This window comes from Zalophus californianus, chromosome 8 (assembly GCF_009762305.2).
Source record: "Zalophus californianus isolate mZalCal1 chromosome 8, mZalCal1.pri.v2, whole genome shotgun sequence".
In the NCBI taxonomy this organism is placed as follows: domain Eukaryota; kingdom Metazoa; phylum Chordata; class Mammalia; order Carnivora; family Otariidae; genus Zalophus; species Zalophus californianus.
In genome coordinates, this window is record NC_045602.1 from 64,218,917 (window position 1) to 64,245,806 (window position 26,890).

Sequence of the window (26,890 nt, forward strand, 5' to 3'; positions counted from 1 at the left end):
AAAGTAAAAGATGACAAGGAAGATTTTTGTGAACAAATAATTATGTGATTAATAATAGCTGCTCCTCATGCTTTCATCCCTGAAGTCCAGAGTCTTTGCGATTTGACTATGGAAGGAAAAGCTGCTAGATAACACATACAGCATCCTGAATCAATGCCCCAACCTTGAAAAGTCTTGTCTCCACACCTAGCACCATAATGGAATGTTCAGTATCTGCGTCTGGATGATGGGGTAAGTGGTAGGAAGAAAGCGTACTATGTGGATCCCTGATTTATTCTTTCTTTGAAAAGTGATTCCCTTGGTTAGAAGAAATATTTTATGAAATACAATGATGATATATATATTTAGTAATTTTGCAATCCTCTTGAGGCATGATAGCATAGCTCAAGTTTAGTGTCTACTATTGCTAACATTGGGTTGTCAGCAGAAGCATTAGACATTTCATCTTGGTGTTGGCAAAGGCCATTGTTGTAGAGCCCATGCAAAGCTGGCCTGACTTGCCAACTGGCCATTGTATTTATGATTGAGCAGAGATGTAACTAGTAAAGAAGAATGTCTGATATATATAGTAAAGACCATCTTGTTTTCTTGATTAGAGAAAACATCCTCTGAAATGAGGCTCTTCTAAGACCACTCACAAGGGGTACAAATTTTCTTATTCTCTGGGTTCATTTCTAGTGCTCTATACTTATCCTTTATGCATTCTGTCCCCAAATCTTTTAGTCACACAGCTCCCAAGTCTCTATTCTGGTCCCCATTAAATGACCAGTAATTTAGCCATTGTCCATTAATAAGTATAGGTGCTTACCGCGGGCTATCTTGCTTTCCCTTAAAATGCCACATACTGCTTAGTTATTCCCACAGGCAGGATTTCTCTTCTTCAAATTTCTTCAGGGCATTTGTGTTTAGAAAATAATGCTAAAAAGATCCACTCTAGGTTGGTGCTTGCATATTGTGCAGTATTGTCTGTAAACCAGAGTAAAAATATTTTCCTTATCAGTTAACACTGCTTAGGGAGTTCTCAGGGGATAAAGAGGGTCAGTTGTAGGATAGCTGTTATCATGCTAAAAATATGGACAATTTCCTTGTGCCATTTAGGGCCTGCTCAGATTTTTCAGGGACAAGCACAAGAAATGCCTCTGGGCATCTTCAGTGATATGGCAGATGGATCTGCTAATGCCCAATTTACAGTAAGGACTTGGATAGCCTAGTCAATTGGTACCCCATGGTCAGACATTTAGAATTCACTACTTCCCAGTGTAAAGATATTTGTTGATTTTCAGAGGGTGATGATTTACTTATTGAAGAGGGCATAGCTTTCCTACAAAATGTTAGGTGACTTCAAACCAAGTGTCTTTTCAGGGATTACCATAGCTATAAATCATTTCAGTCTGATACTTTAAATATCACTGTGCTAAAATATCATTGGGACAAGAGTCTGAGACATTTGTAATGTGGCCATGTAACCCTTTTCATGCATGAGTCCTGACAAAACCTAGAAATTTTCAAAGATTATTTTTAAAAATTTTTTTTTGCAAAAGACATATCTGTAAAGGAGTGTTATCCAAAATACACCAAAAACTCTTAAAACTCAGTAATAGGAAAAATAACAACCCAACTTAAAAATGGGCAAAGACTTTAAAACAGACACTTCACCAAAGAAGATATACAGGTGGCAAATAACCATAATAAGAGATACTCCTTTTAGTTTTGATGATTGTTTTCCTTTGCTGTACAGAAGCTTGTTATTTTGATGAAGTCCCAACAGTTTATTTTTGCTTTTGTTTCTCTGGCCTCAGGGGACATATCTAGAAGGAAGTTGCTACAGCCAATTTCAAAGAGGTTCTCCTCGAGGATTTTTAGGGTTTCAGGTCTCATATGTAGGTCTTTAATCCATTTTGAATTTATTTTTGTGTGTGGTGTAAGAAAATAGTTCAGTTTCACTCTTTTGCATGTAGCTGTCTATTTTTCCCAACACCATTTGTTGAAGAGAGTGTCTTTTTTCCGTTGCATATTCTTGCCTCCTTTGTCGAAGATTAATTGACCATATAATTGTGGGTTCATTTCTTGGTTTTCTATTCTGTTTCATTGATCTATGTGTCTATTTTTGTGACAGTACCATACTGTCTTGATCACTTCAGCTTTGTAATATAACTTTAAATCTGGAATTGTGATGCCTCCAGCTCTGTTTTTCTTTTTCAAAATTCCTTTGGTTATTCATGGTCGTTTGTGGTTCCATACATATTTTAGGATTGTTTGTTCTAGCTACCAAGTGGAATTTAAATAAAAACTTAAAAAAAAAAAAAAGATACTCCTGACTGTATGGCATCAGCAAATTAAAACAATGAGATATCACTACACACCCATCTAAATGGCCAAAATCCAGAACATTGATAACATCAAATGCTGATGAGGATATGGAACAACAGGAACTCTAATTCCTTGCTGGTGGGAATGCAAAATGGTACAGCCATATTGGAAGACAGTATGTAGGTTTCTTACAAAATTACACATGCTCTTACCAAATGATCCAGCCATCACAATCCTTGTGAAGACTTATGCCTCTAGAAAAACCTGCATATGAATGTTTCTAGCAGCTTTATTCATAAATTGCCAAAACTTGGAAGTAATAAAGTTGTCTTTCAGTAGGTGAATGGATAAAAACATGTGGCACATCCAGACAATGGAATATTATTGTGCACTACAAAGAAATGGGCTATTAAGCCATGAAAAGACATGAAGAAAACTTAAATGCATATTACTAGGTGAAGAAAGGCTACATATGTGTGATTCCAACTATATGACATTCTTGCAAAGGCAAAACTATGGAGACAGCCAAAGGATTTTGTGGCTGCCAGGGGTTGGATGGAGGGGGAGGATTGAATAGATTAAGTACAGAGGATTTTTTTTAATTTTTTTTGAAAGATTTTATTTATTTATTAGATGAGAAAGACACAGTGAGAGAGGGAACACAAGCAGGGGGAGTGAAAGAGGGAGAAGCAGGCTTCCCACCGAGAAGGGAGCCCGATGTGGGGCTTGATCCCAGGACCCTGGGATCATGACCTGAGCCGAAAGCAGATGCTTAATGACTGAGCCACCCAGGTGCCCCAAGTACAGAGGATTTTTAAGACAGCAAATATACTATGTGTGATACTTTAATGATGGATACATGTCGTTATATATTTCTCCAAACCCATAGAATGTACAACACCAGGAGTAAACTCTAATGTAAACTATAGACTTTGGGTGATTATGGTGTGTCAATGTTGGTACTAAATGTACTACTCTGATGTGAGGGGGAAGGCTGATAACAAGAGAACTTATGCATATATGGGGGCCGGGGATATACGGGAAACCTCTGTAATTTCCTTTTAATTTTACTGTGAACTAAAACTTCTTTGAAAAAATAAAGTCTTAAGCAATAAAACATAAAAGTTATATTTTTGAGTTATAATAAAGTGCACAGATGTATACACCTGTGTAGCCATCACTCAGAGCAAGATCTAAAACATTTTTATCTCTTCAGAAGATTTCCTGATGTCCTTTCACAGTTTATTCTCTCCCACTCCCACACCCAGAAATAATCACTTTTCTTGACATAATTTAAACATGGTTTTGCCTATTTTTGAACCTTATCTGAATGCAATCATATAATATGTAGTCTTTTGTCTGACTTACTTTGCTCATCACAATAACAATGAGATTCATCCATATTGTTGCATGTAGCAAACATTTGGTCATTTTTATTGCTAAGTAGTATTTCATTATATGAATATGCATTTTTATATTTATCCATTCGACTTTTGACAGGCATTTGAGCAAGGTGCAGTTTTTGGCTTCTGTAATTAATACTTCCATGAACATTCTTGCATAGGTGTTTTGCTAGACACTGTTCTCACTTACCTTGAGTATACACTTAAAGTGGAACTGGTGAGTCATATATTTCGTTTTATATTTGGAATGTACTGAGTGTTTTCCAAACAGGTTTTATCAATTTACACTCTCACCAGCAATACATAGACCTCCAGTTTCTACATATTTTCTCCATACACATTAGAGAGTGTGTGGTAGTACCTAAATGCAGTTTTATTTTGAATTACCAAAGGCTTAATATCGTTTTGATACTTACCTGCTCTTTCAATACATTCCTTTGTGAAATGTCTGCCCAAGTCTTTTGTCCATTTTTTGTTGTTTTCTTTCTTTTTATTCTTGATTGAGAGGTGGTTATTTTTTTTATTCTGAATATGAACCTTTCATTGTGTATATATTATATACATGTCTTTCACCTGTTTAATGATGTAAAGCTTTGAAAATGACAGCAGATGTTCTGATCATAGGTTTCTTTTGGATTTACAGAACAAAATAACTATATCACTTCCTTGAAAATTACTATATAGCACATTTTAAAGTGGTTACTGCTAGCCATGGGGGACATGAAATAGCCTAGTCGTCCCTGCCCCGAGGGATGAGCTGCAGGTCTCATTGTATTTTTATGTCCCAGTTCTTTGCCTCATATTTTTGGACTTGCAGCCCAAGATTAGGCTTGAGATCCAAGGACATTTTCTTGAAATGTATTTGAATAATTGAAACTTCATGTAACTTTTAGTTCTGTAGTTCAATATTCTCCTTCACTTAAGGGTTAAACGTGTTAAACTTTTATGTGGATTCAATATTCATAAGATATTCTCTGCTAAAAGCTTAATATAACTAAATAGATCAAGAATTATAAATTTTTAAAATATCATATTACCTACTAATTTTCAGTTGTAAAGGATAAAAATACATTTCACTATAATAAAAAATCATAATTCACTGTGATTTGGGGAAGGGGATTCCTTTTTTGTTCATATGTACAATGGATCCTTGGGTTAGTCTTACTAGTGGCAGAGGCATGAAAGGGGCCAGGAGCACTAAAGAGCAATAACAGCAGATTGAATTATTTTGAATAATATTTCAGAGTTCCATAAAAATTTCTGATAGGGGGGATGCCTGGGTGGCTCAGTCAGTTAAGCTTCTGCTTTCAGCTCAGGTCATGGTCCCTGGGTCCTAAGATCGAGTTACACATCGGGCTCCTTGCTCAGCAGGGAGCCTGTTTTGGCTTCTCCCTCTGCCTGCCGCTCCCCCTGCTTGTTCTCTCTCCCTGTCTGACAAATAAGTAAATAAAATCTTAAAAAAAATTCTGATAGGAAACATCAATTGGCCCTCAATATCTCCTAGCAATTCTATGATAATTCTGCAATTGACTCTCTCAAGTGATATGTAAAACTTTTATCCATTCTCCTTAATCGATTCATCAACTTCCCACCACTTTCAAGAGCCCCCCACAGGGCCAATTTCAATACCTATCAGCTTAAGGAGAGTAAAGTCAATGTAAAAAGTGCCCAGAGTGGCCTTTTCTGCTCTTGACTCTCCTCTCCTCTCCACCCTGACCCTAGAGACATCCGAAGGGAAGTGGGCGGGGATTTGGGAAGGGTGAAGATACACAAGACAGGGATCCCCAACGGAAGTCAGCTTTGAATTATTATTCCTTGTAGTCATGAGACAGAGAGAAGATCTCACAGTAAATCAAGTTCGAAATTGGATTACTACATTACTACAAAGAACTGGGCATTCTCGTAAACTAACTGAGACTTTTTGTGCCTTTCTTTTGTGAATTGAGAGAACCCCAAGTGTGGTAGTAAACCTGGGCAGCTCTAACAAATTCCTGTGGACTGGGTGGCCAATGAACAACAGAAATTTATTTCTCACAGTCTCTGGAGGCTGGGAAGAGAGTCGGGTGCCAGCGTGGTTGGGTTCTGGGGAGAGCTCTTGTCAAGTTTGCGGACTGCCAACTCCTTGTTGAATCCTCACAGGGCAGAACGAGAGTGAGCTGGCTCTCCGGCCTCTCCTTGTAAAGGCACTGATCCCAATCATGAGGGTGCAGCACGCTCCAAATCCTGCAACAATAGGGATTATATTTCAGCATATGAATTTGTGTGTGCAAGGAGGGGGGAGACACAAACATTCAGTCCATGATGATAATCTTAATATAGGAATCAAAGAGAAAGTTGATGGGATAATCTCTTTAAGTTTTTACCTAAGTGAAGATGTAACTATTCCCCTACTGAATAAATTTTAATGAGTCAGCAGAAGATAAAACTTGCATTTTGATTTTGTCATGAGATGAGCTTGTTCAACCAAGTAATTCAAAGTGATACACTATTCTTCTTCCCCTTCTTTTTGGTTTCTCTTCCCTCCCTTACTAATTATTATGCAGTACCAAGACATTAGGCAGGAGAAACTGCACTGGGGGATGAGGGGCCGTGGTGGCCCAGAGCAAGGTATCAGAGCCTGAGAAGAATAAGAAAGATAGCCACACAAAAAGGTAGCCTTGCCTGGAGTCTTGAGCCCAAGCGGATGAAGAGGGATTCATGAGGTGGGGAGGTGGGGAAAGGGGGAGGCAGTCAGCCTGGGTATAGGGGGGCAGAGCCCAAGCAGAGTGAAGAGAGCATCCATCCAAAGCTTTGTCTATCCAGGGGCTTCACTATCAGGTGATTGGATGGGTACCTGACAGTTGAGACTGTGGAGTCAATTGCTAGAAGTCTGATGGTGGGCTGTTAGGCAGAGACTTCTGGGAGTTGTTATTGAAAGAGGATTTGGGGAACTGAGGGATGGAAAATAGAGCAGAGTCTCTCCATTCATTTTATTGATGTCCCTGTATTCCGCTCCAAGCATTTATCTTCATCCTGCCCTGGGTTTTGTGCTGCCAAATCAAGGCCAACCTCTTGCTGTAATTCACAGGTCTAAGGAAAAAAACAATGAACACCGAGAAGGGATATGTTTGACGGTTTGGCTATCGGTATTGCTTTGGATTAAGATCAACCTGTCTTTAAATCCTAGATGCGCACATGCAAACACACACACACACACCACACACACACACACACACACACACACACACACACACACAGTGACAATGGATGGGAAAGCAGAACCTGCAGAAGCCAAGTTTGCAAGTTTGCACTTTGACCCAAAACAGTCCTAAAGCACAGTTAGGCATAAGTCTCAGAATATGAAAACATGCAAGAGAATATGAACTTAAAATTCAGGTTTTAAATTCATTCAAATAGAAATATCTGGCGTTTTTTGAGGACCAGATATTTTATACATTTAAACATAAAACTTTTAATCTGCATCTGGCATACTCATCAGTATAGAGTATCAATTTAATGGTTTAATTGTATTAAACCAAAAAACAAACAAACAAGACTTATCCCCTATATGTTAGACATTGTACTAATTTGGTCATTGTACGCTGTCTTAAAATACTACCCGGGATCTCCCGTCATCCCATTCCTCTGAGCTAAGCTAAGATTGTTGCTTTTGATTGAAGAGATAAAATTTATTAAGAAATAATGAAAAGCTCTTCAAAATTATAAAGAAATAATTAACATTCTATACTTATTTGTGACAGGAGTAATTGGCTAAATAATGTAGGGCTCATCCAAACATTGTATTTCATACACAACGGGAATTGTCAGGCATTGAGCTTCTGAAATAAAAAAACAAAACTTAAGAATATTCTAGAGGGATGAAAAGCAGAAAGTAACTTACTTTTCAGAAATAAATAATTCAGTTTTATCTATTTCTCCCCTCCCCACTCCTAAAAGCCCCTCAATTTCCACCACCACAGAATGCTGGTAAGAGGGAAGAGGAACTGCTAACAGGCGAATTCCTGAGGTAAACTGTATAGTTTAAAATCATTGCTGAAATTGCACCTTGCCAGGCTTCATATTTGCATTTTTGTTAATATATATTGTTCTTCCTTCTTTTAAAAAGCATAATTTAAGGTGCATAATTTGTATATATTCCCATTTTCTTCTAGATTACACATATGAAGTCTTTTCCCCGGAAATAGATGCACTCAATCATGAGAGAATCTTAATCTTCAAAATTCCTGAAGCATATTTTTTGAGATTTCATGTCTTTAAATACACTTAATTTATTTCCATATTTATGATGAGGAGACAGGGTAGATATATGCACAAGTCCATGATGGGAACAAATCATATAGTTTCTGAATTCTGCCTTTAATTTGGCAAAAGCCTATAAATATGGAAAAGGCTTTTTATATGTAAGTGCTAAACAACTAAACAGAAGTTCTTTTATTTCCACACTGCAAAGATTTAGGAAGAAATACCAGTTTAGTAAAATGGTACTTAAGACTGATGGTCTTTAACCAATGTTTTAAGGTAGATTAAACCAATGTTTTAGATAGAACTGATCTGTCCAGTACATATGATACCTATCTTTTTGAGAGTGACCCACTGTCACAGAAGTAATTCGTTCATTGGAAATAAACTTTAGGTTGCAGAGATAATTTTCCATTTGGATTTAAAATACTTCACAAAAAGTTGGTTTAAGCCACTGAAGTGATGTTTCCGTCTTGTGACTAAGTCTCATGATGATTTTCAAGGTTTTTTCAAGAATGATATTATAAGGATCCGGGGATTACACCTGGGGAACAATGAGTCACACATACTTCACATTTTTTCACTACTAAGTAGATCTTTTTTCCCCATGAATGGTATATTTTTAAACTATGAAGATTTTTTTCACGAATGAAAACAAATCATGAAATATGCTACATCCATATATTTTTTGGAAATTTTCATTACTTTAGTGTATTATACAAAGGGAAAGATTAGAAGTACTCTTGAAAAGCACTTTATGAATACTTGACATGAAGGGGGAAGGAATTAATGCCCAGAAATAAACTCCTTAGCATGGACCACAAAATTCTCCTTTGACTGCCTTTAGATTGCTTTTTTAAGCTATTTTGAGCAGATTTTTTATGAAACATTTTTGAGGACTAAAACCCCTTGCTTCATTAGAACAATATTCCTTTTGATACATGGATTCCAATTCCTTGATTTGTAAGGTAATGCTATCACACTCTATAGGGTAAGGAGAGTTAGGGAGACAAAAATCTTTGCCTACTTGGCTATGTGTGCACATGCACAAGCCCAGGCTTGCACGAACACACACACACATTAACAATGGTAGTGTATTTGCATTGTAAAACAAATGAAATTATATAAAACCAAAAAAATCAAAACTTCACATTTTCCGTACCCAGAGATCACAACAGTTAACACCTTAGTGCATAACCAGAGGTACACTGGAACTGGTTCCTACTGTCTCCTAGATCTAACTGTGGCACATCTTTTCCTAGTTGTGTATTCAGTGACATTGTATTGGTATTCTGTTGACTGCCATTTGGCTGACTGCCATAGTGGGAGTATTGACACCATGATAATCAGCAAGTGCTATATATCAAACCTTCCTCTTCCAAGCAGGTTTACCAGCATACTACTATAAATACCCTTCTAGAGCTTTCTCTGTAAATATGTGTGCATATATATTTATTTTTACCAAAATTAGATCATAAGTATATGTTCTATCTTGCGTCCTGCTGGTTCTGGTTAATAATTTCCACTATTCCATTTAAATAAAATATCATATCATCAACCAAATTAAAAAATTTAAATCAATATGTATATTGATATATATATGTATATAAAATATCTTTTTACAGCTGATTTGACCTAAAAACCATATGCAGTGTGATAATTTTTTACTAATCCTCCAAAGGATTTTGTTTCTGATTTTAAAATGTCAATACTAGAACAACCAGATTTGGCTTCATTGTTCTCTTCCAGAAATTTTGGACTCTGATAAATGTATGTTTAAATTATGTTTAAATTATGTTCTTTTTGAATCAGAGACAATTTAAGGTCGTGGTTAATGTCTGAGGACCCTGAAGCTAGACCACAGTTCTGCCACTCCCTAGCTCTGGAATATCAGGCAATTTATATAACCCTGATGTTCCTCATATAGTTACTTTATATGTAAAATGGGAATGATAAATACCATCACTAATTGTAAAAGACACATTTTTTTACTTTCCAGTGTCTTTGTTGTATCTTAAAATCAATGTAATAATTTATTGGTCAGCTTTGTTTTCTTTCTTAGTGGCAAATAGAAATGGTACGTCTTACTTCTTGCAATCAATGGTGCAGTGGTGTGTTAGATCAAATAAGTTATGATAAAGTTATGTGCTTTATAGAGCATTGTTATGTTTATGTATATAATATATAAATTTAAATATATGAGCCTAGGATACAGTAAGTAATTGACTAGCTTTAACTATTTTTATTATTGATAATACTGATTTGGAGGAAAATGAGAGTTCTTTTTCACAGAAATTTTCTCAATGAATCGATCATTAAAATCTTATGGTCTGTTAAAACTCAATTAAAATTTTAACAGAACTATTAAATCTAAATTAAATGAATTTTGGAGAAAGATCTACTATTCTCTTTTGATTTTGATTCATTGAATGACTCATTTTAAAGAAATAAAGAATTTCTCTGCAGATTTTTAAAAGTTAGAGAAAAGCAGGTGCCTGGGTGGCTCAGTTGGTTAAGCGACTGCCTTCGGCTCAGGTCATGATCCTGGAGTACCGGGATCAAGTCCCGCATCAGGCTCCCTGCTCAGCAAAGAGTCTGCTTCTCCCTCTGACCCTCCCCCATCTCATGTGCTCTCTCTCTCTCTCTCTCATTCTCTCTCTCAAATAAATAAATAAAATCTTTAAAAAAAAAAAAGGTTAGAGAAAAGGGTCAGCAGAGACAAAGCCCTTACCAAGAGAACACTGCAGGCATTCTTACAGTATCTCTAAAGAATTCAGGCTCTAATTAGAACCACTAATGAAGATTTAAAATTGTAAACTAGGCACTGCTAATGAAGGTGCTTACTAAATATAGCTATAGTCTGTTTAGAATAAGCATTTTAAAATGAAATATGATTTTTAAATTTTAATACTGACTCAATAATAAAATATCCATTTTGCCATAAATTTAAGGGTGCTTTATTAACCTTGACACCATGATTAATAATACAATTATTTAATCTTCTCATTTTTAAATTGTAGTGTGTTGAGAGTTGCAAGTTTGATGAACCTTTACCAAAATATTCAACTAATTTGAATATTTTGACAGTATTCATAACAGTATAAACAGGAAGTTAAGTTAGATCATTTTCAAGATCTTTTTTTTAATTTAAATTTGAAGAGGGAGAGAGAGCACATACAAGCAGATGGAGAAGCAGGCTCCCCGCTGAGCAGGGAGCCCCAGCTGGGGCTCTATTCCAGGACCCTGAGATCATGACCTGAGCTGAAGGCAAGCACTTAACCGACTGAACCACCCAGCCGCCCCCATTTTCAAGATCTTAAAATAAATGTGAATTTACTTTAGAAGCCAGAAAATATTGATCCTGGTAAGTTTTATACATTTAGAGCATTACATATTTATCTTTAAAATTATAGATAACCCTATGAACCAGTTGACTTAAGTAAAAAAAAAAAAAGTACAGTCAAATTGGTACCTTGGGATCATGAACATGTTAGGTAAAACAGAAAAAGGATTAGATCCACCTAGAGTATAGTTGACTTGTTTCAAGTTTTTCGCATCCTCTGGAGATGTGTCCCCTTGCTGGAATTATTATCCTTGTGAAATATAATTTTCCCAAATGATCTGAACAGTAAAAGAATTTCTTTTTTTTAAAGACTTTATTTTTAAGTAATCTCTATATGCAATGTGGGTCGAATTCACAACCCCAAGATCAAGAGTCCCGCACTCAAGGGAGTGAGTCAGCCAGGTGTCCCAACAGTAAAAGAATTTCAATAACAATGGTAAATAATTGGATCTAAAGATCCAAAGTACACAAGTGAATCTATTGACTAGCCATCTACACACAACAATGAGTTTTATGGAGCAGATTCAAAGTAAGAAAAAAAAGCTGTCAAATGAATAGCAATAAAATCTATGACCTTTCAGAAATTCCTGGATTCACTAAGTCTCCTGAGCAGCTCTGGGGTGTCACAGACAATGCACTTTAATGCACTCATCAGGAAAAGGTCACCGAAAATGGAAAAGCACATTCAATTGCACATGTCCTCATGTTAACTTATCAATTCCATGACTTTCTTTTTAGACAAATTAAAAAGAAAAAGAAACATACCAAAGGTCAAATATATGAAAGAAAAATAAAAATATAGACAATTACATTCTTACATCAGTATCTGAATGGATGCAACAAAAAATGCGATCATAAAGAAAATTTGCTTTCCTTTGATTAGCCAGGAATGTTACTCGAACAAAGGCTCATCACACTATAGTTTGTGTTTGTATTTCCATCACTATGTTATTTCTCTCTCATTGATCTTTTATTAATTTGGAACAGCATCTCAAGAACACTTTAAAAACATACAGTTGAAAAGCATTGCTGGTGCAGTGCTTTTATTTTACACATGAAGTAATAAAGGTACAGGAGATGAAATTACTTTCACAGGATCATAATAATTCTCAGCTGTAAAGGCAGAACAGGTACATGACTTTCCTGAATTCAAGTTCACTGACATTTTTGGTATGTGATATTTTGCTACCTATGGATACAAATTATACTTCTTAGCTTGAAGATATTTCCATTCAGCTAAGAAACTTCAAAAAATCTTAGAAGAGTGATATTGAGAAATATTTTGTAAACCAACTCCAGAAAGAATTGTTTCAATAAATTTGATGTGTCTTTTTATAAACATTTTTTTAAAGATTTTATTTATTATTTATTCATGAGAGACAGAGAGAAGCAGAGGGAGAAGCAGCCTCCCCGCTGAGCAGGGAGCCCGATGCGGGACTCGATTCCAGGACTCTGGGATCATGACCTGAGCCGAAGGCAGATGCTTAACCATCTGAGCCACCCAGGCGCCCGATGCTGGTCTTTTTAATCATATAACTTAACCATGTTGAGTGCCAGGCTTCTCACCCAAACTAAAAGATTATTTTGAAGGCCCATTGAAGTATAAAATTTTAGGATTCATATCATTTTCTCGAGTCTACTGAAAGAGGTCAGGGATTCTTGTGAACGTAACCTTATTGTTCATGTTCTGTCTATATGCCCTTTGGCAAACCAACTGTAATCCTTCCTGACAGTACTCTCAAAGAATAAAGGTTCCCTATAATGGTCTGTGAAGCAATACTATTATTATATAATTTGTTCACTCAATAAATTGTAGTTTCAAAAGGAAAAAAAACCCTTCAGATTTAGATGATTAAATTAAAATATGTTGCATTAAATAATCCATAGCTAGAAATATAAGCAAATAATCATCTTTGGTTCAATATTCAATAAAGAATATTGCCATGAAGTTCCAAAATTCCACAGTTTTGTTGACTAAATGTATATATTTAATTCTGCTTCAAGATATTTAGCCATCCTGGGGTGCCTGCTCCCTGCTGAGCAGGGAGCCTGCTTCTCCCTCTGCCTCTGCCCCTCCCCCTGCTTGTACACTCTCTCTCTCTCTCTCTCTCTGTGTGTCAAAATAAATAAGTAAAATCTTAAAAAAAAGATATTTAACTATCCTGAAACTTAATTTCTTTTTTCTTATAAAATCAAGAGAATAATCATGTAGTGAACATATTTTATGAGCACCAATCTTTCTCTGGGAATCTGGGTTGGAACTGCAAGGTTTACAGAAATGACAACTTGTCTCTGGACCTGATAATGTAAATTCCAGCTCTGTGGGATAAGCTTAGTCTACCAGTTTGTCAGGATTACAAGAAGCTGGGATGGATAGTGTTGGGGAAATATAATTAAAAGCAAAATCTCTGGTCAAACCAGAAAACAGCTCCAAAAAGCAGCACAGGAAGAAAACAATTTTATTATTGAATAAGCATTAATCCGAATGTTATGCTCATTGCAGGCAATTCACTAAAGAGATGGCAAAGACAAAAAGAAATCTGTTTAATATAGTCAAACAGATACAACTCATTGCATATATTTTTCAAAATAAACAATTAGTCCTCAGATAAGAGGCCTCAACAACATTATTTGTCACACATAATTTATCCTAAATTCACCTGGTAATTGGAGGAGCCACCTGTGTTTGCTAATTGCCTTTATCCAAAGGAAAATAAATTTCTTATGTGTGTGAAAGGAGGTGGGTTTGGAGCCAGGTGCCAGCTGCAGTTAGCCTCCTCCCTTCCCATAGAAACCGGGAGATAGGGGTACCATCTTCCTTGATGATGACATTTTAAAGACATTTTTTTCCAAATTCTTGAGAAAAATATTCCTGGGTTGTAAAGCTGACGAGTGTCTTATTTAGCTTTATTTTATTAAGCTGCAGTGTAGGAACAAGCACTCTTTGTCCCTTATCTTGCTTTCTTTTTCTTTTCTTTTTTTAAAGATTATTTATTTATTTGAGGGAGAGGGAGGGACAAAGTGAGAGGGAGAAGCAGGCTCCTCGCCGAGCAGGGAGCCGGATGCGGGATTCCATCCCAGGACTTAACTGGGATCTGCCAAAGGCTGATGCTTAACCGAGCCACCCAGGCACCCTGCTTATTTAGCTTTAAAAATACGTATAGATGGGGCACCTGGGTGGCTCAGTTGGTTACGCATCTGCCTTTGGCTCAGGTCATGACCTCAGGGTCCTAGGATCGAGCCCCCTGCTTGGTGGGAAGTCTGCTTCTCACTCTCTCTCTCTGCCACTCTCTCTGCTTGTGCGTTCTGTCTCAAATAAATAAATAAATAAATAAAATCTTTTAAAGAAAACATATACAGATACCTCAAAGGGGCAGAGAAAGAATACATAATTACAAGTTTTCTAAAGTAAGTGCTCTAAGAAATAGGAGGGAGGGTCTCTCCCCCCTTGTTTTTTAATTAGGAAAAATTAACACTTATTTTTCTTATTTTTAATTTGTATTTGTCCTTACAAGAGGGAGAGGTATTGTAGATTCAGGCTTTCTAATATAAAACTTTATATAATATTTTGTTGAGTGCACCTTTTTGAACGTAATCTGAAAGATACTTGACTTAAATTTATAAATACAATAGATTTGTAATAAATTCAGTTATCATGTTTTTATATTTCTAATTTTAAGGCTTCATTCATTGTCAACATTTAGGTTTATAAATTATACTTTTTTTCAGTGTCCGTGTGTCTCTGTGTATGAACAAAAGAATTATAATCTGTATCGCTTTCTCCATGACACAGCAGGGGTTCAACTCCTGGCCTCCTGGTACAGAGAATCATCCCACTTTTAGAGTAATATGATTGATGGACATTTTGTTAAAAAAAAAAGAAAAAGAAAAAAAAGAAACCAATCATTTACAACTACTAGTGAATAATATGGAACTCTAATACCATATAGTATTTCTATTAAAACCAACAAATTGCCATTAACTTAGGAGATCAATTTTCTCATGTGAGTTCTAAACATAATCCAAAGAGAATATCAAAGGGCCTTTATTTTTTAAAAGCACTATTTTTTAAAAGCACTATTTTTTAAAAGCACTATTTTTAAAAACACCTGGGTGGCTCAGTCAGTTAAGCGCCCGACTCAGGATTTTGGCTCAGTTCGTGATCTCAGGGTCATGAGATCAAGCCCCAAACTGGGCCTGATGCTCCGTGCAGAATCTCCTTGTCCCTCTCCCTCTGCTCCTCTCCCACCCCTACCCCCCTCACACCTGCTCTCTATCTCTCTCTCAAATAAATAAATAAATAAAATACTTAAAATTAAATAAATAAAAGCACTTTGAACAATAACATTAAAACTGGAATAAGAGAGAAACATTCTGATTAAAGTCAAAGAAACATCCATTTGTGTTAATTCTTGTATTTCTTAAAATAAAATATGATGCAAGGAGACGAAATTACATAAATAATCATCCTAAATCCATCATCATATTTCTGGGAAAAAGAGGGATGATTAATCCTTTAAAAGCCACCATACTCTAGGTCATATTTGAAAAAGCACAAAAATAAAATAGTGTCCTTGGGAAGGGAACATTTGGAGGGAGGAAACCAAGAAATTGAAGGGGAAAGGGAAGAGAGGAGAAAAGATAACCATTTATTATTATTATTATTGTCATCATCAACATCATCACTGTATAATATTCATATAGGGAAGTGCAAAGAGTTTAGGTATACAGTTTGATAAGCCTTGAGAAATCCAAATACTTCTGTCACTCAGAAAGCTATCAAGATATGGAATATTTCTAAAACTCAAAAAAGTAACCTCCTACCTCTTCAATTTATATCCTATACTCTTGGAAGCAACCACTGTTCACATTTCTACTACCATAGATTAGTTTTATCTATTCTAGAACTTTATATAAATGTATCATACAGTATGTACTCTTTTGCATCTGGCTTATTTTTGGGGGGAATTTCTTAAAATTTAAATTCAATTAATTAACATACAGTATATTATTAGTTTCAGAGGTAAAGTTCAGTGATTCATCAGTCTTATATAATAATACCCATTACATATATTAATACTTATATAATAATACTCATTACATCACATGCTCTCCTTAATGTCCATCTGCATCTGGCTTTTTAGATTCAGCATAATATCTGTGATATTATATGATATATTTTATTACTTATTAATATTCCATTAGTTTATTCTTCCTTATTCCATATGTTGTTAAGTAGTATGTCATCATTTGAATATATGACAATGTGTTTATACATTTTCCAGTTGATGGACTGTTTCCAGTTTAAGTCTACGAGGAATAGAACTGCTACGATGATTTTTGTAAAAGTCTTTTTATGGAATATAGTTTCACTTAATTTCTTAGCTTAATATCTGGTAATGAAATTGCTGCATCATAGGTATAGGGTAGGCATACATTTGAATTTATGAGACACTGTCAAGCTGTTTTCCCAGATGATGACAATGTTTTACACTCCCACAAGAAACATCCTAGAGTTCACTTTGTTACATATTACTGTTAGCATTTAGTCTTGTCCCTCTCTACATTTTAGGCATTCTGGTGCAAATGACATACATCTTTTTTTTTTCTTTCTTTCTTTTCCTTTTTTTTTTTTTTTGGTCTAATATGTATATATTGAAAGCCTTTTTTTTTTTTTTTTTACCCCCAGTCTGTGTTTTTTATTTTCATTTTCTTAGTGGTGTCTTTGGTGAGAAGAAGCTTTGAATTTTAAGGAAGTCAAATTTATCAATAGTTTCTCTTATTGGTATTTCTTTGTCCTGTAAAAAAAAAATGTCTACCTACCCAAGTAATTTTTCCCTAGAAGTTTTACAGTCTTAGCCCTTACATTTACATCTGTGAGCTATATGAAATTAATTTTTTCCCATAGTGTAAGATAGGCAGCGGTACGTCTTTTGACTCATGGGTTATTTACAAGTGTGTTACTTAATTCTAAGTGTCGGGGGATTTTTCAGGGATCTTATTTTTTATTGGTTTCAAACTCAATTCCATTTTTTTCTTGAAGGGCATTCACTGTACATTTTCCTTCCTTCAAAATGTATTCAAAATTGATTTACAGACCAGCATATGACCTATCTTGGTGAACAGTGTATGTGCACTGCAGAATGTGCATTCTATCATTTAGGTCTAATGTTCTATAAAGGTTGATTACATTAAGTTGGTTGATAATGCCTAAGTTTACATTCACACACACACACACACACACACACACACACACACTATATATTACATTTTACAAAAATAACTGTCAATTACTGAGGGGACACATTAAAATTTACCACTATTATTGTGGTTTTGTTGAATTCTCCCTTTAGATTTTTAGTTTTTGCATTACATAATTTAATTCTTTGTTATTAAGTTCATTTAGGAGAGATAGAGCCTCTTGATTAATTGATACTTTTATCATTGTATGAAATGTCTTTATCTATAGCAATTCTTTTGCCTTAAAATATACATTATTTGATATTATTTTGGCCAATTAACTTTTATACTATTAGAACTTGCATAATATATCTTCTATTTTTGTTTTTTATCTAAACTATTTGGCCCCTGATATTTATAGCCATTTCTTGTAAACAACATGGAGTACTGGGTCTTACTTTGTTATCCAACCTGAAAATCTTTTTTTTTTTTTTGGAGGAGTTTTCAGTTCATTTACATTTCATATAGTAATTGATATTATTCGTTTGTGTATCATATTCCTGTTTTATTTGTTCCTGTGTTCTTTGGTATTTCTTGCCTTCTTTTTTATAAATCAAGTATTTTTTATTATTCTATCTCCTTTACTCACATTGTAGCCAAATCTGTTTTATACATTTATTTTCAGCACAAAACATTATTAATATATATCATTAATTTATCACTAACTTCAAGTTATTCTAACACTTCATGTAAAATTTAAGAATCTCACAACTGTATACATTCATGTATTCAACCCCCAACTTTTGTTCTATTATTGTCACATATTTTACTTCAAAATATGCTATAAACCCTATAATGCACTGTCATTATTTTGCTATAAACAGCCAACTGTCTTTTAAATAAATTAAGAAGAAAATTTATTAGGTGCCAATTTATTTGCTATTTCTAGTGTTCTTTGCATTATGTGAGCCTATGTTTCCATTGAATATAATTTTCCATCAGCCTTAATAATGTCCTTTAATATTTCTTGGAGGGCAGGGCTTTTGGCAATAACTTCTCTTGGCTATTTTTCCATTTTAAATCCTTTTTTATCATCATTTTTGAAAGATAGTTTTGAATTATATGTAGAATTCTAATTGACATGGCATTTTTCTTCTTTCAGCTTTTTAAAGGTGCCATTCCATTTCTTTATGGTTTGTGGCATTTCTAATGAGAAGTTGACAGTCATTCATATCCACTGATCTCATATATATCTAAATCTATATAATGTTTCATTTTCTCTCCTTTTATAATTTTCTTTGTATGTTTGGTTTTCAACAGTTTGACTCTGATGTGCCTGCTTGTATTTGTCTGTGCATGTGTGTCTATGTATTTATCTTGCTTGGGATTTGTTGAGCATTTAAAAAAAATGGGTTGATACTTCTCATCAAATTTATAAGTCTTCTTTTTTTCATGTCCTAACCCCTTTTCTCTTTTGGGAACTCCAATTATGTATATTCTACCACTAAGTTTTCCTACAAGTCAATAAAAAGATTTATAATATTTATAATCAATGTTGATTTCTTTAAAATCTTTGTCCTCTCTATGTTACAGTCAGGATAGTCTCCATTGCCCTGTACTCAGGTTAACTGACACCATATAATCTGATGTTAGGATAACTGGTGGGTTTTTATTTTTGTTATTATATGTTTTAATTTATAGTTTCCATTTGTTATAGCTTCCATTTTTCTTCTAAGTTTCTTCATATGTTCAAGATTTATGCCCATTTTTTTCTTGAGTTTCTTGTAGATATTTGTGTTCATTGCTTAAATCCCTTGCCTGCTAATTCCAACATCTCTGTTATCTTTGCGTCTTCTTCAACTTCAAATCAACTTATATATTCAAAATCAACTCTACTCACTCTTGTCAAAACTCCAGACTCTTGACTTTTTGCAATCCCTCCAGTCTCCGCTTTGCTCTAGTCTTTCTGGTGTGTTCTCTACCCTAGACTCTTGCTCTATTAGATTAGTATTTGGTCAGAGTCCAGGAGAACCGTGTGTGTGTGTGTCTGTGTGTGTGTGTGTGCGCACGCGCGCGCACACACACACATCTGGAACTCTTCTTTGTGAATATCCCTCCATTTTAATACCTTGGGCTCCAAATTCCAGCCATCTCAGCACTCATGAACAATGATTTCTTTTCCTCCAACTAGTGAAACCACTGCTCTTTATTTAGGTTCCTCTTCTCTGGACTGAAGTTTGGAAAATTCCCCAGGTGGAAAATTGGGATAAATATATAACTGTTCTAATGTATTTCACTTCTGTGAATTACCAAAGTACTACATGATGTGTTGTCCAATGCTTGAAAAACATTGTTTTCATATATCTTCATATGTTGTTGTTTCACATATCTTGTCCAATTTTATAAATTTGTATAGAATAAAGCTAAATTTGATACTCATTACCCCATTATGACCAAAATTGGAATTCCAAGTAATCATATTTCAAGTATTTATTACATGAAAGTGGTTTTTTCTAATGGTTTGGTAACATAAATTCATTCCCTATCCCCTCAAAATATGAATTACATATTGCTTTCCCCATTTTACAGTTGAAGATCTTGAGTGTTTATGGGCTTAAGCCATCCAAAATAATATAGTTAACAAGTATTGAGCTGAAGTTTTTTTTCTTAAATATTTATTTAAATTTCAGTGGTTAACATACAGTGTAGTATTAGTTTCAGGTGTACAATATAGTGATTCCAAACTTCCATACAATATCAGGTGCTCATCACAAGTGCACTTCTAATCCCCATCACCTATTTAACCCATCCCACCACCCACCTACCCCTGAGTAACCATCACTTTTTATCTATAGCTAAGAGTGTGTTTCCTGGTTTGCCTCTCTCTTTTTTCCCTTTTATTCATTTGTTTTGTTTCTTGCATTCTACATATAAGTAAAATCATATGGTACATCTTTCCCTGACTGACTTATTTTGCTTAGTATAATACTCTCTAGCTCCATCCACAAACTTGCAAATGGCAAAATGTCATTCTTTTATATGGCTGAATAATATCCCATTGTGTGTGTGTGTGTGTGTGTGTGTGTGTACATGTATATACAACATCTTCCTTATCCATTCATTAGTTGAAGGACACTTGGGCTCTTTCCATAATTTGGCTATTGCAGATAATGTTGCTATAAACATCGGGGTGCATATATCCCTTTGAATTAGTATTTTGTATTCTTTGGGTAAATACCTACTAGTGTAATTGCTAGATCACGGGGTAGTTCTATTTTTAACTTTTTGAGGAGCCTCCATAGAGCTTGTATAGATGGAAAGCCATCTTGAAGAATTGTATAGATTTTTTGTATTGTAGAGAAATTTTATATTGAATGACAAATCAGATTAACTTCTGTAAGATTCTTAGATATATATTTTATAATATTTGAGATTCATATTGAGCTCTTTCTTTTTTTAAAAAAAAGATTTATTTATTTATTTGACAGAGACAGAGACAGCTAGAGCAGGAACACAAGCAGGGGAAGTGGGAGAGGGAGAAGCAGGCCTCCTGCCGAGGAGGGAGCCTGATGTGGGACTCGATCCCAGGACTCTGGAATCACGACCTGAGCCGAAGGAAGCCACTTAACGACTGAGCCACCCAGGCGCCCCTTGAGCTCTTTCTTAAGATATTATTTATCTTACTAATATCCTGGGGAAATTGGAAATCTTCAAATATGAAGTTAAATTTAAAAGGCTTGCGTTCTGCTAAGGTGCTATCAATCAGCATATTTTAGGCAAAGACCAAGGAATGTGTAGTCTAAGTTACCAACCATAAGATGTTTCAATGCTAGGCCTGATTATCTTGTAAACTTCTGAGTCCCCATAAAATTCAGAACACTTTTGCTTTCCTAATGTGGCTCTGTGATTACTTTGCAAAACTATTTAATCCCGTGTAGGAATCTAAAAATAGTTTTGGTCTTGGAAGAAAGCAGAAAGTTCAGTATTAGCCATTTGGGCTATAAGCAAATGGGCAAAACAAAGATTTCTAGTCATATACTATGACAAATGAGTGGATGAAGAGAGGAGCTTGTCTGTCAGCTTTCTCTATGCTGTAGGAAGAGAAACTATTAAGAGTCAGAAGAGTAGGCTGTTGTTTATTATTTGTTTACACACACACATACACACATAGCAGCTAAGATATAAATTCCAGGAACTGCAGGAGTTCAGAAAATCATAATTTCTGTAAATTCTGTAAGGTTTTGCTTAACTTAGATATTGGTAAGTCAATACATTTGCATCTCTCAAAATACCATTAAACTAGTTTCATTAAGATCTAGAATTATTTTACAGCTCGAGTTGAAAAGAGATTAAACCTATGTTTCATTAATGAGCAGAATCTTACTTTGTTGGGTTTTTTTTATGAAGTAACATAAATCAGTTCTTTCTCCCAGTGTTAAGTTTGAAGTTTCATCCTTAGTATTTCAATCAACTACCAGCCCTGAAATGGACCTACAGCTGCACCCGATGTCTCTTCTTCAAAAACTGGTTGTTAGATATGTCGACTTCATTAGGCACTGGAAGGTGAGCTGTGTGCTTTTATTTCTATCCATCCATTATTATAGGGCATGTAAGAACCTAAGAAAGTTCAGTAGCTGTGGGATCAGAGTTATATTTCAAAAGACCCTCAAGATAATAAGGTTTTGGTTAGAGTTTGGAGTACATCAAATACATAGAAAGAATTTTAAAATTATACCTGCTTGTGCACAAGTGTGTGTGAGACGGAGACAGAGGGAAACAGAGAGGCAGAGGTTGAGAGAGAGAAACCTTTAGTTAAAACATGGTTTCCTAATTATATAAATGCAAACTTGCAAATATAAGAAGTCATGTCTTATTTACTATTGTATTTTCAAAAATTTACAAAGTAACAGAGACATAAGAGATAATAAATCACACTCAAATAGACCTATAGTAAACATATTATCCAAGAGCTGTGGAATATAATTAAAATTATATTTATTTTTCCATTTCTACAAGGAAATTATTTTTAAAAATTAATATTATTCTACTCCATCTGTTTCTATTTCTTTTAACTATGGGTAGGACTTGAATAATCCAGATCTAGTCTTGGGTTAGACACTGCTAATTTTTTCCAGTTAAAGCAGGATATTGGCACCATGACTCACTGGTTATGTTTTGTTTCACTGCATTCTCTCCCCAGATATCTTTGCTTTGTCAGTAGCCCTGGTAATGATAGAGTGATGATGGCATCAAGCTTCCTTCATCTCCAGTTCTTTTCAACCACCTGTCAGTTGTCCATTTTTAAGTTTCTGAGTAGGATTCCATTGTACAGATATCCCACAATTTGTTTAACCATTCACTTGTTAATGGACATTTACCCCACTTTCAGTCTGTCCATTGTGCATAAAATTGCTATGATCATACACATATTAGTCTTTTGGAGTACACATGTATTTATTTATCTTCTCTACATAGCCAGGATTGAAATTACTCCCTTATATGCTATATATAAGTTCAACGCTATGAGGAAAGAAAAACTAGACTCCAATGGTTGTAATATTTACTTTTGCTTTTCCATCAGCAACTTAAGAAAGTTCTAACTGCTGCACAACCTTGCCAACATTTGGTATAATCTGTCTTGATATTGTCAGGTTTTTTTTAATTGGAGTATAATTAACATACAGTGTTCTATTAGTTTCAAGTGTACTATATAGTGATTCTAAGATTCTAACATTACTCAGTGCTCACCACGATAAGCGTAGTCACTATCTGTCACCAAACATTATTACGACGTTATTGACTATATTCCCTATGCCATACTTTTCATCTACATGATCTATTTTATAGCTGGAAGTTCGTAACCCTTCATCCCCTTTATCTATTGCACCCGTCACCCCCACCCCCAGCAAACCTCCTCTCTGGCAAACATGTTTGTTTTCTGTATTTAAGAATCTGTTTGTTTTGTTTTTTAGATTCCATATATAAGTGAAATCATATGGTATTTTTCTTTCTCTGTCTGACTTATTTCACTTAGTATAATACACTCTAGGTCCATCCATGTTGTTGTAAATGGTAAGATCTTTCTTTTTTATGGCACGCGCGTGCACACACACACACACACACACACGCACACACACCACATAGTCTATCCATTCTTCTATATATAGACATTTGGGTTGCTCCCATATTTTGGCTATTGTAAATAACACTGCAGTGAACACAGTGGTGCATATATCTTTCAAATTGGTATTTTGTTTTCTTTAGGTAAATATCGAGTAGTGTATTTTTTTAAGACTTACTTACTTTCGAGAGAGAGAGAACACACATGTGAACAGGGGGAGGGGCAAAGGGAGAGGGACAGAGTCTTAAGCAGACTCCCCACTGAGCATGGAGCCTGACGTGGGGCTGGATTTCATGACCCTGAGATCATAACCTGAGCCAAAATCAAGAGTCAGATGCTTGACTCGGCCACCCAGGTGACCCATGAATAGTGTATTTGCTGGATCATATAGTAATTCTATGTTAAATTTTTTAGGAGCTTCCATACTGTTTTCCACAGTGGCTGCGTCAGTTTACATTCCCATAAACAGTGCACTAGGATTCCTTTTTCTCCACATTCTAGCCAACACTTGCTATTTCCTGCCTTTTTGATTCTAGCTATTCTGACAGGTGTAAGGTGAGATCTCATTGTGGTTTTGATTTGCATTTCCATGATGATTAGTGACGTTGAGCATCTTTTCATGTGTCCGTTATCTCTATGTCTTATTTGGAAAAATGTTTATTCAGGTCCTTTGCCCATTTTTTTGAAGCAAAAACTTTATTGACCAAAGTTATTACTTTAAACATCCATTACTGAAAAGCAGCAGGGGAACAGGGATGCTCCTGAGATGTCATTTTTCCACCTTAATTAATGATGGTGTGACTATCACTTTTGTTAATTTAATTTTATTATGTTATGTTAATCACCATACATCATTAGTTTTTGATGTGGTGATCCACGATCCATTGTTTTCATGTAACACCCAGTGCTCCATGCAGTATGTGCCCTCCTTAATACCCATCACCAGGCTAACCCATCCCCCCACCCCTCTCCCCTCTAGAACCCTGTTTGTTTCTCAGAGTCCAAAGTCTCTCATGGTTCATCTCTCCCTCCAATCCCCCCCCCATTTTTCCCTCCTTCTCCTAATGTCCTCCATGCTGTTCCTATGTTCCACAAATAAGTGAAACCATATGATAATTGACTTTCTCTGCTTGACTTATTTCACTTAGCGTAATCTCCTCCAGTCCCATCCATGTTGATGTAAAATTTGGGTATTCATCCTTTCTGATGGCTGAGTAATATTCCATTTGTATGTATGGACCACATCTTTATCCATTCATCTGCTGAAGGGCACCTCACCTCTTTCCATAGTTTGGCTATTGCGGACATTGCTGCTATGAACATTGGGGTGCATATGGCCCTTCTATTCACTACATCTGTGTCTTTGGGGTAAATACCCAGGAGTGCAATTGCTGGGTCATAGGGTAGCTCTATTTTTAATTTTTTGAGGCACCTCCACACTGTGTTCCAAAGTGGCTGTACCAACTTGCATTCCCACCAACAGTGTAAGAGGTTTCCCCTTTCTCCACAACCTCTCCAACATTTGTTGTTTCTTGCCGTGTCCATTTTTGCCATTCTAACTGGTGTAAGGTGGTATCTCAATGTGGTTTTGATTTGAATTTCCCTGATGGCTAATGATGATGAACACTTTTTTCATGTGTCTGTTAGCCATTTGTATGTCTTCTTCAGAGAAGTGTCTGTTCATGTCTTCTGCCCATTTTTTGACTTGATTGTTTTTTGGGTGTTGAGTTTGAGAAGTTCTTTCTAGATCTTGGATACCAGCCCTTTATCTGTAGTGTCATTTGCAAATATCTTCTCCCATTCTGTGGGTTGCCTCTTTGTTTTGTAGACTGTTTCCTTTGCTGTGCAGAAGCTTTTTATCTTGATGAAGTCCCAAAAGTTCATTTTTGCTTTTGTTTCACTAGCTTTTGGAGATGTATCTTGAAAGAAGTTGCTGTGGCCGATGTCAATTTTATTATGTTATGTTAATCACCATACATCATTAGTTTTTGATATGGTGATCCACGATTCATTGTTTTCATGTAACACCCAGTGCTCCATGCAGTACATGCCCTCCTTAATACCCATCACCGGGCTAAGCCATCCCCCTACCTAACATGTGACATGTTATTGCCTATAGCAATAACCTCCTTTGCCCATTTTTAATCAGATTATTATTAATTTTTGGTGTTCAGTTGTATAAGTTCTTTATATATTTTGGATATTAACCCCTTATTGAAGATATCATTTGCAAGTATCTTTTCCCATGCAGTAAGTTAAACTTTCTGCTTTGTTAATGGTTTTCTTCACTGTGCAAAAGCTTTTTATTTCAATGTAGTCCCAATAGTTTATTTTTGCTTTTGCTTCCCTTGCCTGAGGAGGTATATCTAGAAAAATGTTACTACTACATTATCTAGAAAAATGTCAAAAAATCACCTATGCCTATGTTTACTTCTAAGAGTTTTATGGTTTCAGGTCTCACATTTAAGTCCTTAATCCATTTTGGGTTTATTTTTGTGTATGGTATAAGAAGGTGGCCCAGTTTTATTCTTTTGCGTGTAGTAGTTCAGTTATCCCAGCACCATTTGTCAAGGAGACTATCTTTTCTCCATTGTATATTCTTGCTTCCTTTGTCATAGACTAATTAACCATATAAGCATGGTTTTATTTCTGGGTTCTCTATTCTGTTCCATTGATCTATGTGTCTATTTTGTGCTAGTACCATACTGTTTTGATTATTACAGTTTTGTATATCTTGAAATCTGGGATTGTGATGCTTCTAGCTTTGTTCTTCTTTCTCAAGATTGTTTTGGCCATTTGAGGTATTTTGTGGTTCCATATAAATTTTAGCATTATGTGTTCTAGTTCTGTGAAAATGATGTTGGTATTTTGGTAGGGATTGCACTGAATCTGCAGATGGTTTGGGTAGGTCAGTCTTTTTATTTTTAGGCTTTCTAGTGGGTTTTTAGTGTTGCATCTTTATATATAAATAATTGCAAAGTGTTCTTTTCAAGTGCACAACAAACATTTACAAGAATTGATGAAGTTGACACACTTGAAAAGAAATGCCTTTCTTTTTTCTGGTAATACTTCATCTCGTGAGATCTATCTAATATCAACACCAGCTTTCTTAGGTTTACTATTTGCATGGTAAATATATTTCAAAACTTTTACTTTTGTATGTATCTGTTTTCTAAATTTTAACATTAAAATTAAATTTTTAATTATTAGATTTGCAGAAAAGTTGCAAAAAAAGTACAGAAATTTCCCCTCTAGTGTCTATCCAACTTTCCCTAATGTTAACATGTTGCATAA

The 26,890-nt window shown here is 35.3% G+C and overlaps 1 long non-coding RNA gene across 4 annotated transcripts in view; it reads right to left on the reverse strand.

The window, feature by feature from the left end:
- Window positions 1-549: 549 nt before the first annotated feature.
- The window catches only part of LOC113938078, a 428,734-nt gene continuing 402,393 nt past the window's right edge, over window positions 550-26,890 (reverse strand). For all 4 annotated transcript variants that reach the window (XR_004820261.1, XR_004820262.1, XR_004820260.1 and 1 more), the window contains 2 exons: window positions 5,749-5,936; window positions 550-966 (listed from right to left, as the gene is read on the reverse strand). This is a non-coding gene — a long non-coding RNA (uncharacterized LOC113938078). The remainder of the gene's footprint in view (window positions 967-5,748; window positions 5,937-26,890) is intronic.